Below are 12,372 nucleotides of genomic sequence, written 5' to 3'. Positions count from 1 at the left end.
AAGTTTGGTACCATTAAAACGTTTAATCCCGCTGCAATTGTTTGCACCTGCCCAGTCAGAAATCTGATGTTCAGTGGTTGTCGTATATTAATGTGGTTCTTAAGTGTTTCTTGTTTTTCCGTTTGAATGATTTTACACTAGCTTTACATTCAACGCTTTTGTATAATGTTTTGTACATCTCTAAAATATGACAGCTGGGGCTCTCCATATTTATGCAAATTATTTTAGATTTTTTAATCTTCTGGGTGATAATTACATCATTGTAATAAATCTTCATACCTGGATCAAAGTCATTGCCGTAGTTGCTTTCCGAGTCCGTGTCTTCTGTTTTTCTACTTAGACTGACTTGATCTTTTACGCATTTTATTTTATTTTCAAGATCTGGATGCGTAGATTTCAATACGATCAAAAAATTATCGAAGTCACTATCAGAATCAGAATCGTGCAAATGACGAAGAATCAAACGATTCTTGTCCCCTTCTGTCTCTTTCGTCTGTAGATAAAAATAACACTGTCGAATATCATAACAAACAAATTATACATTTTGTTCTTCTTCCGATAACACCCATATATCACAATCACTGACAATAATCATACGTCAAATACATATCATAAAAAGAGTAAAGTGCAATACGACACGACAGAGCCGAGGACTGGTTTGATAACAACCATTTAATAATATTTATCGTATACAAATTACGAATGTGATCGAAATGTTTTCATATATATACTAATATTTCATAAAACACAATCATTTGTAAATCAATCAATTTCTTAATACATGATACAAAATATCAAAAAGCAAGGATGTAACAATGAATGTGATCTATCGAGTGGACCCTGTCGTCCCGAATGATTTAACCTCCAAATCACGCAAAACACTTAACCTAAAGGCTATCTGTTGGCAGACAATTCAGAAGAAAAAAATCTCACTCTAATTCATAAAATGAACCGACTGAAAGTATATAACTTCAAACTTAATCCGCCAACGTTTTTTTTTTTAATGTTTCTTTTGCACGATAGCTTTTGCTTCGTATAGTTGTACCTTACGTCAAATCCGTAAGGAAAACTATTCAAAAAAATTGATTTTGAATTTAAAGAAAGTGACCTTTCACCAATTTTTTTCTGTTTCACGAGCATAATTGTGGATAGATTTGTGGAGCAGATTTGCTTACACCTTTTAAAAACTTGATACTTCCACTCTCATAATTTGGTCATGTTCGTATTGTTAAGGTTGAAAGTATATGTATATCGTTGTTTTTACACTGGAATTTTTCCTTTTCTTTTCTTTTTGCCTTGATGTGACATTTTTCTTTGTTATGTGTTATTACCAAATACTTGGTATCCTCTGTATCGTGTTTCTGTTTAAATATCTAAAGCAATACCAAATAGTGTATCATTCTTAACTTATAAACATTATGTTTAGTAATAATTTTTGTACTAGTGAATCTGAATAATTCATAATGTCGAATTTGATACATTTATCAACAAACTGTACCTTCAAGTCGTCCACAAAATCACTATCAAATACATCATACAAAGTACTTTCATCAAGGTTTAGATTGTTGACTACATATCGGCTACATCTAGTAAGTGTCTCTTGGTTAACGGATTGATTCTTTTGTAACTTTTTGTCAACTACAATAAAGAATGCAGGAATAATCCATTTTCATTGGAACTGTAGACATTTATATCTTAATTAGGACATAATAAGAAGAAGAAGAAGAAGAAGAAGAAGAAGAAGAAGAAGAAGAAGAAGAAGAAGAAGAAGAAGAAGAAGAAGACGACGACGACGACGACGACGACGACGACGACGACGACGAAGAAGAAGAAGAAGAAGAAGAAGAAGAAGAAGAAGAAAAAGACGAAGACGAAGACGAAGACGAAGAAGAAGACGAAGAAGAAGAAGACGACGACGACGACGACGACGACGACGACGACGACGACGACGACGACGACGAAGAAGAAGAAGAAGAAGAAGAAGAAGAAGAAGAAGAAGAAGAAGAAGAAGAAGACGACGACGACGACGACGACGACGACGACGACGACGACGACGACGACGACGACGACGACGACGACGACGACGACGACGACGACGACGACGACGACGACGACGACGACGACGAAGAAGAAGAAGAAGAAGAAGAAGAAGAAGAAGAAGAAGAAGAAGAAGAAGAAGAAGAAGAAGAAGAAGAAGAAGAAGACGAAGACGAAGAAGAAGAAGAAGAAGACGACGACGACGACGACGACGACGACGAAGACGAAGACGAAGAAGAAGAAGAAGAAGAAGAAGAAGAAGAAGAAGAAGAAGAAAAAGAAAAAAGAAAAAGAAAAAGAAAAAGAAGAAATAAAAAGTCTAGTAACTTACTAGCCCATCCAAAATCATACATCTCTAAATCTGAATCCTCCTTTGTTGTATTTTCACATGATATATCTATAAAGAAACCAGCTGTTTTGATATTTTCCAACTCTTTGTGCTTTATGGAAGCCTTTTTCATATCAGAATTAGTCCAATTTAATGCCTTAAACAACACAACACATTTTTGATTAAACTAATGTCAATTGATGAAATATCATTCAAAATATAACAGAAACTATCGACCATTAAACGCATTAAAGCCGTTATTATTATATTTGGTTTGTGTTATAAATTATATAAACCAGTAATTTACGTTCCTAAAATCTCATACGTACAAATGCATTTGATATTCTTTACTTCTGGTCACGTTATAATTTTGTTATGGACGTTTTATATTGTAGTTTGTTATATATATTTTTTAATACTTTTTTACATTCTGTAGTTAAACAGCATATTTTCTATACATATTTTAGACCATAGTTTGTGTGTGTAATTATTGTTACACAACATTTAAACTTTAGCTTTTTTCATACTTTATTTACAGATTAGTATTCCTAGCCATGCTATTATTTCCGTATAAAGTTTTTGGCAAATTTAAGTACCCACACATACTTTTCAGTTTTCAGGTTTCCAATAACCCATCTGAGCTGAAAAGTATTTTATTTTATATCAAGTTTCCTGTCAGCAGTGATGTACATATTTCAAATGTGATAGCCTCAATATAGTTCTCCAAGTTATGTAAGAGTTGAAAAAATAGCTGACCCGGAAAGGTTTTGTATTAACAATATATACCTTTGTTGCAACAATAGTTTTTCCCGCAAAAGCTCCTTCTGGAAACTTGACCTTGATATTCAGGTCAACTTCTGGTTCAAAAACTTTTCCTTTTTCATCAACCTCGGTTTCATTATATTTGTTTCTGGCAACAGCAACACACTGAATGTTTTCGAGTTCCTTAATAGGTATTTCTACTCCAACAAAGGAAACACCCTAATTTTAAATGGTTAAAATTAATTTATGCACCACGTTATAACAACTTTAATAATAAATTTTGATTTTTCTGATTCCGTTTAACGAGATATAGAAGATGTGGTGTGAGTGCCAATGAGACAACTCTCCATCCAAATAACAATTTAAAAAGTAAACCATTATAGGTTAAAGTACGGCCTTCAACACGGAGCCTTGGCTCACACCGAACAACAAGCTATAAAGGGCCCCAAAATTACTAGTGTAAAACCATTCAAACGGGAAAACCAACGGTCTAATCTATATAAAGAGTATACATATCATTAAATTGTCTTCGCAGAAAAAGATGCTTTTCATATCAATTCGTTTTTAATTCATGCTTATTTGGTTTATATAAATATTGAGAATATGTTATGCTTTTGAAAATATAAGAGAAATTTGGTTGTTAGTAGATAAAATCAACAGAAGTATACCGCTGTTTGAGTGTCATATAAATTGATTGAGAAAAAAACAAATCCGGGTTACTAACTAACACCGAGGAGAACCCATCAACTATAAAAGAAAAACAACGAAACAACAGAAACAATGAAGTGCATTAAACACGACAATGTAACACATACAGAAACGAAATATAGGTTAACAACTGCACTTTTCCTGAATGGTACAGGGTTTTAAGAACAAAATAGTGGGTCGAACCTATTTGTACGACTATGTTAAATATAACACTAAAAGGATTTCATTACATGACTGGAATGCAGCACAAATAAATGCAAGAACATTCATGACAGAAAAAACCCACAAATTAACAATACAATTATACATTTCGACATGCAAATAGTTAAGAAGTACCAGGATTATATTTTAATACGTCAGACGCGCGTTTCGTCTGCATAATACTCACCAGTGACGCACAAATCAAAACAGCAAGAAAACCAAACAAGTATAGAGTTTTAACGCATTGATGACCAAACATTCGAAAACGTTGTGCCAAATACGGCTAAGGTTATCAATGCCTAGGATAAGAAAATCGTTAGTATTTAGAATAATTCATACTTTTGCATATAGTAAATTTATGAAAAATACCATAAAATTGATATGCATGTCAACACCTTTTTGCTGACTAACTAAAAAATAACCCTTTAAACAACGCGATGCAGCACATAAAAACAGCACAAAAAAACACACATTGATAAAAACAGAAATAGATTAATAGAAACAAATAAGTTACTATTTGAGCAATTTATAAATGAACCCCAATTTATTTTAGGAGTCGATTATGATATACTATAAATATAAAGCTTTTCAAACTTTTTATGTTCCTGTCGAATTTTAGTGATCTCGTAAGCATTGTCAAGTTATTAATGCAGTTGGTCGTGAATGAGCAGCTGAGATAACCATCAACTGAATATAGGGTTCGTGTTGCTTAACTTTTAGTTTTCTACGTTTTGAATTGTGTATTGTGTTCTACATGTATTATTTTTCATTCTGTTTGTCTCTTTTTTTGCCATGGCGTTGTCAGTTTATTTTCGATCTACGAGTTGGACTGGAATCGTTTACCCCTCTTTTACGAAAAGATTATTAACGGTATTACTAGATTTATTACACTTGACTGGCGGGGTTAAAGCATTTCGTTAAGTTACGAACTTTTTGAGGACTTTTGGGATAAACTCAGCAATGAAGTGTCCAATTATTCGTTCCATATCAAACACTCTGCATTTTGTATATGCGCTTGGTGACACTAATAGGTGAATAGAACTCAATAATGATTACAACGGCAATCATCCTGATCACACATAACTTCAAACATAAGCTCCACCCGATCAGTTGATATAACATTAGTACTATAAACTTATTAGTGTCTTTAAACTTAATCATGTGACATTTATAACTTGACACAACATATTGATCATTGTCCAATCTTGAGAACCTTATTATCAACTTCGAGAAAAGTTAGATTTTGTTGTGACAGTATATATCAATATCTTTATAAATGGAAGATTTTCAAAGTTTCAAAACAAATTTTCAAATAAGATGCTTTTCAACATATGCAATTCCTGAAGATTGGTTTTCTATTTTTAGTGTTTTTATATACAAATCATTAGCATTAGCTTTTAATACATGATACAATTGCTTAATTGTTAGGATTTTCAGTGAATACAAGAAAACATGTTCAAAATGAAATTCCAAAGATCAAATAGCAAATTAAAAAAATGAATCGTTCCCTTCCTCACTAAATTGAACTAATATCAACTATCAAATACTACTAATTACTTTTCCCCCTTAAATGATACATTTACATGTATCACTGGAAATCTTTGTTCTAAATCATGAAGATGGATTGTAAAATTTCTTGATTTTTAGTAGATAACTGGTTTGTATCTTAAGCTGCGACGGCATCAATCGATGATGTGATGGTCGCAAATAATATTACGGGTATTTGCAACCATCAAACCACCAATTAATTCTGTCAGAGCTTAAAATACAATATTGTTATCTCTATTTTAATGAAGCTGACAGGAAACAATGTGAAGCAAATATTTAAAATCTGTCAATTGTCATATGTCGTTGGCGCTTGTATGTAATTTTTAAAGCATTAATTTACAATTAATGCCCTGACATTTTTTTGCGTTGTCCAATTAAAATTAACGTTATATACCATGTTGCATCATAATCCCTTTTAGACATCAATGGTTTAGTATATTTTAGATTTAAAAAGTAGATGCACACCAAAACACATTTTTATTTTTGGAGACGTTATGATAACATTTATAATAATGTTTCCCCTAGTGTTTTGTTCTTTATGTGGTGTTCACGGAATTCCACAATGAAAATAACGACAGCAAATTCATAAATTTAGTATGTTTCATCGTTTTGCATGATCACTTTTTTTCATGTAATTCAAACGACATACCTATATATGTCTAACCTATATTTCTCAACTATATGCATTACCAAACATTATGTACAAATTTGAAACAGTTTTCATGCACTTTATTTTCTTGGGTCAAAACCGGGACGTAATGCCCTACTGCTTTGGGTCTGGTTTCGTAGCCGAGAGTGCCTATTTTGCCTAATAATTGATCGTCCTTAAAATAAATACACAATGAATTCAGTTATATTATAATTAAGCTTTACTTGATGTCAATAAGTATAATGTAAAATAAAAAATATCAGGCAGTTCTTCTGCTTCTCAACGAAATATGGTCAAAGTTGAATTTTACTCACTTTAACTTTTGGAAGTTGTACCTCTGGAAGTTGTACCTCTGGCAGTGGTTTTCCGAATCTCCATTTTTGACCTTTTACTGAGAATTTTAAGGTTGATAAGAGTCTCTCATCATGCGACACTATTGGCACATAAACTCGAATTGGCAGCTGAAATGACACTGCACACTTACACTATTTCTAAAACACTGATTTTATAAATTCAAAGGAGTAAGTTTGGGAAGGGCAAATGTTGCCCCGATTATACATGCAATATCAAAAGACAAAAGAAAGTGTTTTAAGATGATCTAAATACACATGATACATGTGAGAAAGTTAAATTGAAATACTTTTGTCAAAGTTTAATTCGAACACGTTGGTTTTAACATCCTAAAAAGGTCAAGATAAGATATTTTGTTGAAATATGACAAACTCTGCTGGATTTAGGATCAGGAAACAAATACAGCAGGCGTCGACAAACTAAATTTTCAAATAAGACATGTTAAATGTCTTTACAAACATTATTTCAAAAGATCTTTGTAGTCGACGTTTGCGCTCCATGTTTCCTGTCCAATAATCAATGGACATTTATCCATTTTCATTTATCTTTTCGTCGAATATCAATATGAGTTCCACTTATGACGTCATAATAAAACGCAGGAACGTAAATTTTACACATTGCTTATTTTTTTATCAGGTCACTACTTTGGCTTCAGTTATTGTGATATTGGTCAATAAATCCCTTTTTTGAAATTTACGCTTAAAAAAGAGCACCGTTTTAGAACCTTACCGAACCAACTCCTTTAAAATACAGATCATGGTTCTAAAAAAAGTGTCCCAATTCAAACATTTTTAACCCGTCTTCGTGGCATAAAGGGTGCTGTTATAAAATTGAATGATTTTAAAAGTTGTGTATATTACTCATCCGCCCAGTAGCAAAACTACAATTGCATGAACTTACGAAGAACTAACAGGAAACTGGCTCGGACGTCGCCCAGTATAAAAAGGTCCGAAAAAAACGTCACCATGGACACGGTGTCGTCTGATACGGCAGGTGTCCCCTCATCACCAGACATGACAAATAACCCAAACACGACTCATTCAGATCGTCGTCCTAGTGACAACAGCAATATTACACATATACAGCCTTGTTCAGTTCTCCTTAAAGACATTTTGGTTTTTGATGACACAGTACAACACTGTTGCATTTCAAAATGTGAGACCAAAGGCTGCAAAACTTGTGCTATTTTAATTACAGATGCTGAGTTCACTAGCAATTTGACCAAGAAGTCATATTTTACCAGAAGTTACGATGATCTGAATTGTAAATCGATAAATGTCGTCTACGGATTAGAGTGCAACCTTTGCGGATTGGTATACGTCGGTGAAACGAAAGGAAGGCTAAACAAACCGATGTGCGGTCATAGATCAGACATTAACCTCAATGCTGACGACATTCTATACCAGCATTTCAATCAGCCCGATCATTCCATCGTTTCTATGACAGTTCGAATTATTGAAAAAATATACCATAGCTCGAACAATCCTAATCTTTCAACGACTCTCCGTAGACAAAAAGAAGACTACTGGATTAGACAATTGGGAACTGCAACACCGTATGGCTGCAATGACAAAATTGATGGTATAGGTATTCTATCTAGTCCTTCGTGTAACTCGGTGAATGTGATGAATATTTTCAACTCGACTCCTCGACGTAGACGTAGTCATGGCCATCGTCATTATACATCACCCTATCTGCATGATGTCTCTATTAATGACTTTCTGCCATGCATACAAAAACCGTTAGGTATTCATCACATTCGCACGAAACTTTATTCATTACCCCTTTCAAAACTTCATTCTCTGTTCAATTTATGTTTGGAATCCACGGTTACAAACCCTCATTCAAACCAATACAAACTACAAGCTATAATTTCGGATATTGGTAGTCACAGACTTTTCAAGCCAGTTTGCATTGGAAAAGATGAAAAAGAGAAAAGATCTTTTCTAAATCTTTCCTTTGCCAACAAAGGTCTCGATGGCGTCAACCTAGGCAATATCCTTCATCATAAATTAGTTCAATCGAAAATACCTCCTTATTTTAAAGACCAGTTTGTACCAATAATTTCTTATACCTATACCAAACCTATTGCAACTAAAATTTTCAATTACAAACGCGTTTTGCAGGATCTCGATATTGACGACTTCAAGTCTAAACCTCCTGATTGCACTTGTGCTAGTTTCCAATTCACATATAATCCTGCTGGGCACGTTATTACCGGTGACCTTAACATTGTTAATAACACTTCTCTACGAAACGTGTTATCGAAAGGTCCGAAATATCGTGAGCCTAAATCCATCAATTGGAAACACAACTTTAAAATTTTGATGGATTCAGTCGAGGATTATGCCAGGCAATGGGCTAAGCGCGAGAAGGAAGACGTAGACACTCTATCCGAATGGATTAAGGCAGTGAGGTCGTTAATACAAATCAGAATTAAGAAACTGAATGGGTCCATCAATGCCCATGCTACGTCAATCTTCAAAGATCCAAATGTTGCTAAACACCTATCTGACCTCCATGATGAATATGTTGTTGTCCCCGCAGACAAAGCCCAAAATAACATCGTTTTTATCTGTAAAAGTCATTTCATTAATTGCTTGATACACGAATTAGGTATAGACAATTCACTTGGAAACCCAACATATACCCTCACGACACTTACCGAAGAGGAAATCCTGGATAATCATAGGTCTGTTCTTTGTTCCTTTGGTATTTTAACCAAAGGAACAAGAACTGGATCTTCCATCAATGTATTGGATACCTAAACTACATAAGTGTCCTTACAAACAACGGTATATTGCTGGGTCTTCCAAGTACTCCACGAAACCCCTTTCTAAATTGTTAACATCCATTTTATCAGCAATCAAAGACGGGCTTCAAAGTTATTGTGAAACCGCCTATTCTAGAGGTGGCGTGAATCAGATGTGGATACTTAAAAATTCCAAAGATCTTTTAGAGTACATACAATCTAACTCTCTTTCATCTGGTAACAGTATTAAAACATTTGACTTTTCTACTCTTTACACAAGTATTCCACATTCCAAACTAAAAGACAAATTACAAGAGTTGGTATTACTTTGCTTCATAAAAAAGAATGGCCAACGTAGATACAAGTATCTTGTCTTAGGGAGGGATAAATCATACTTTGTAAAGAATCATTCTGATTCAAACAAAAAATTCTCTGAAACCGATATTATCAAGATGCTTGATTTCTTGATTGACAACATATTTGTTACGTTCGGAGGACGTGTTTTTCAACAGACTGTCGGCATCCCAATGGGAACAAACTGTGCCCCTCTACTTGCTGACTTGTTTCTTTATTATTATGAGGCTGACTTCATGCAGGAACTTCTTAGGAAGAAAGATAAGAAGTTAGCAATATCCTTTAACTCTACTTTCCGCTATATAGATGACGTTCTTTCACTAAACAATTCAAAATTTGGTGACTATGTGGAACGCATCTATCCCATCGAATTGGAGATAAAGGATACTACAGATACAGTTAAGTCGGCTTCATATCTTGACTTACATCTAGAAATTGACAATGAGGGTCGGTTGAAGACAAAACTTTACGACAAAAGAGATGATTTCAGCTTTCCAATTGTGAACTTTCCATTTCTAAGTAGCAACATTCCAGCAGCACCTGCATACGGGGTATATATCTCCCAATTGATACGATATTCCCGTGCTTGCATTTCCTATCATGATTTTCTTGATAGAGGGTTACTGCTCACAAGGAAGCTATTAAATCAAGAGTTCCAAATGGTGAAGTTGAAATCATCCCTTCGTAAATTTTACGGACGCCATCACGAGTTGGTTGACCGTTATGGAATAACCATTTCACAAATGATATCGGATATGTTCCTTACGTCGTAACTACAATCACCTTCCCTTTCATGAATTTGACCTACCGAATTAGACTATTTACCGGATTTGTAATCACATAAGCAACACGACGGGTGCCGCATGTGGAGCAGGATCTGCTTATCCTTCCGGTGCACCTGAGATCCCCTCTAGTTTTTGGTTTGGTTCGTGTTGTTTATTCTTTAGTTTTCTATGTTGTGTCATGTGTACTATTGTTTTTCTGTTTGTCTTTTTCATTTTTAGCCATGGCGTTGTCAGTTTGTTTTAGATTTACGAGTTTGACTGTCCCTTTGGTATCTTTCGTCCCCCTTTTAGGTTTGTATACAATGGTACTAACGTTCGACTATTAATGTGTATCGAGGCGAAGAAATCGAAATAGGACTTGCTATATTATAACTACACAATTCGAATTGCTCATCAATTCTGAAATTCGATTACTATTAAAATAACCCGATATACGGTATTAGTTATAAAAAAAAATATACCTCAAGTTCCGTTATCCCTTTCTTGGATTGTATTGAGATAACAGAGGAGATAAGTTGTTCGTCATTTGTTTCCAAACACATATCTAGATCTTCAACATTATCAGAGCCTTGGCAGCTAAAATCACTCTCCTGAACTCCATCCGGCATTGTAAATATAACACAGCATATTTCCTGATGGAATCTGTTTTGTTTTGTACTGTAATATCTAATTAAACAGAAAATATATTGTAAAGAAGAAAAACGTGTAACTTTACGCAAATGTGCTGCCTTCGTTGAAACTTGTCATAATATATACATACATATATTCGTGTAATAGTATTCTGTTGAAAACTATATGTTGGCATCAGTCTTTTTTTGTGTCTTTTGTGAATAGTCTCATATTCCTTTTTTTTTTCAGACAAATGGATAAAGTCATAAATAATGGTTTTACAATAGCTTAAAATAAAACAGTTATAACATAAATTGATATTTGTACATTAATATTGCAGAAAGATTTAATAAAGGAAGCAAACTTACATGAAAGGTGGCCAGTTTTTCCAATCTCTCCTCTTCTTTTCGTTCTCTTGTTTTCTTCGTTTCTTTTCAGCCTCACGTTCTTCTTCGTCTTTTCGTCGCTTATCATCTTCCTCTTTTTCTCTCTTTTCTCGTTCTTCCTCTTCTTTTTTCTGTCGTTTTGCTTCTATGTGTTCTCTTTCTTTTCGTACTTCCTCTTCTTTTATCTGTCGTTCTGTTTTTTGCTCTCTTTCTCTTCTTTCTTTCTCTTCATTTTTTCACTGTTCTGCTTCTTCAATTTCCCTCTTCTTCCTTTCTTCAGCTTCTTTTATTTCTCTTCTCTTCCGTTCCTTTTCTTCTTTTATGTGTCGTTCAGCTTCTTTTTGCTCTCTTTTAATTCGTTCCTCCGCTTCTTTTTTCTGTCGTTTTTCGTATTCCCTTTCCCTTTTCCTTCTTTCGTTTGCTTCTTTCGCTTGTCTTTTCTTCTGTTCTTCCTCTTCCTTTTTTTTACGCTCTTCTTCCACTTTTTCCTGTTTCCTTTTTTTTTCTGCTTCTATTTCTGCTTCTTTTTCTTCTTTTTTTCTGGTCTCCTGTTCTTCTATTGTTTCCAAAACATCACACCATTTGTTCATTTGTTTCTTAAATTCAGTTATATCAGATTCAGATACCGCTGCATCATTTTCAATATTTAAAACTAGGGCTTCTGTTTTTAGTATGAAGTCCATCAGTTCTTGTTGTTGTTTTGCAAGTCTCTGCATGTCCTGAATTTGTTTTAGCGCTTTTAGATCAATATCATTTCTTTTTGGTGAAACACTATGAAAAATATTAGATCAATTCAAATTGACTGTACACTTTGTATTTGAACAAACAAATGTATTACTGAAGGAATATTTAACTATCTAAGTATGTTATTTAGATAATCAATAACATTTCCAAATCATGTT

At 34.0% G+C, this 12,372-nt stretch overlaps 1 pseudogene; it reads right to left on the bottom strand.

The window, feature by feature from the left end:
* Positions 1-1,634: 1,634 nt before the first annotated feature.
* Positions 1,635-12,148, bottom strand: LOC134722919 (histone-lysine N-methyltransferase, H3 lysine-79 specific-like; annotated as a pseudogene).
* Positions 12,149-12,372: the final 224 nt, after the last annotated feature.

Source organism: Mytilus trossulus, chromosome 6 (genome assembly GCF_036588685.1).
Source record: "Mytilus trossulus isolate FHL-02 chromosome 6, PNRI_Mtr1.1.1.hap1, whole genome shotgun sequence".
In the NCBI taxonomy this organism is placed as follows: Eukaryota; Metazoa; Mollusca; class Bivalvia; order Mytilida; family Mytilidae; genus Mytilus; species Mytilus trossulus.
Note: the sequence above shows the minus strand (reverse complement) of the source record. Positions and strands in the feature narration are given on the sequence as shown.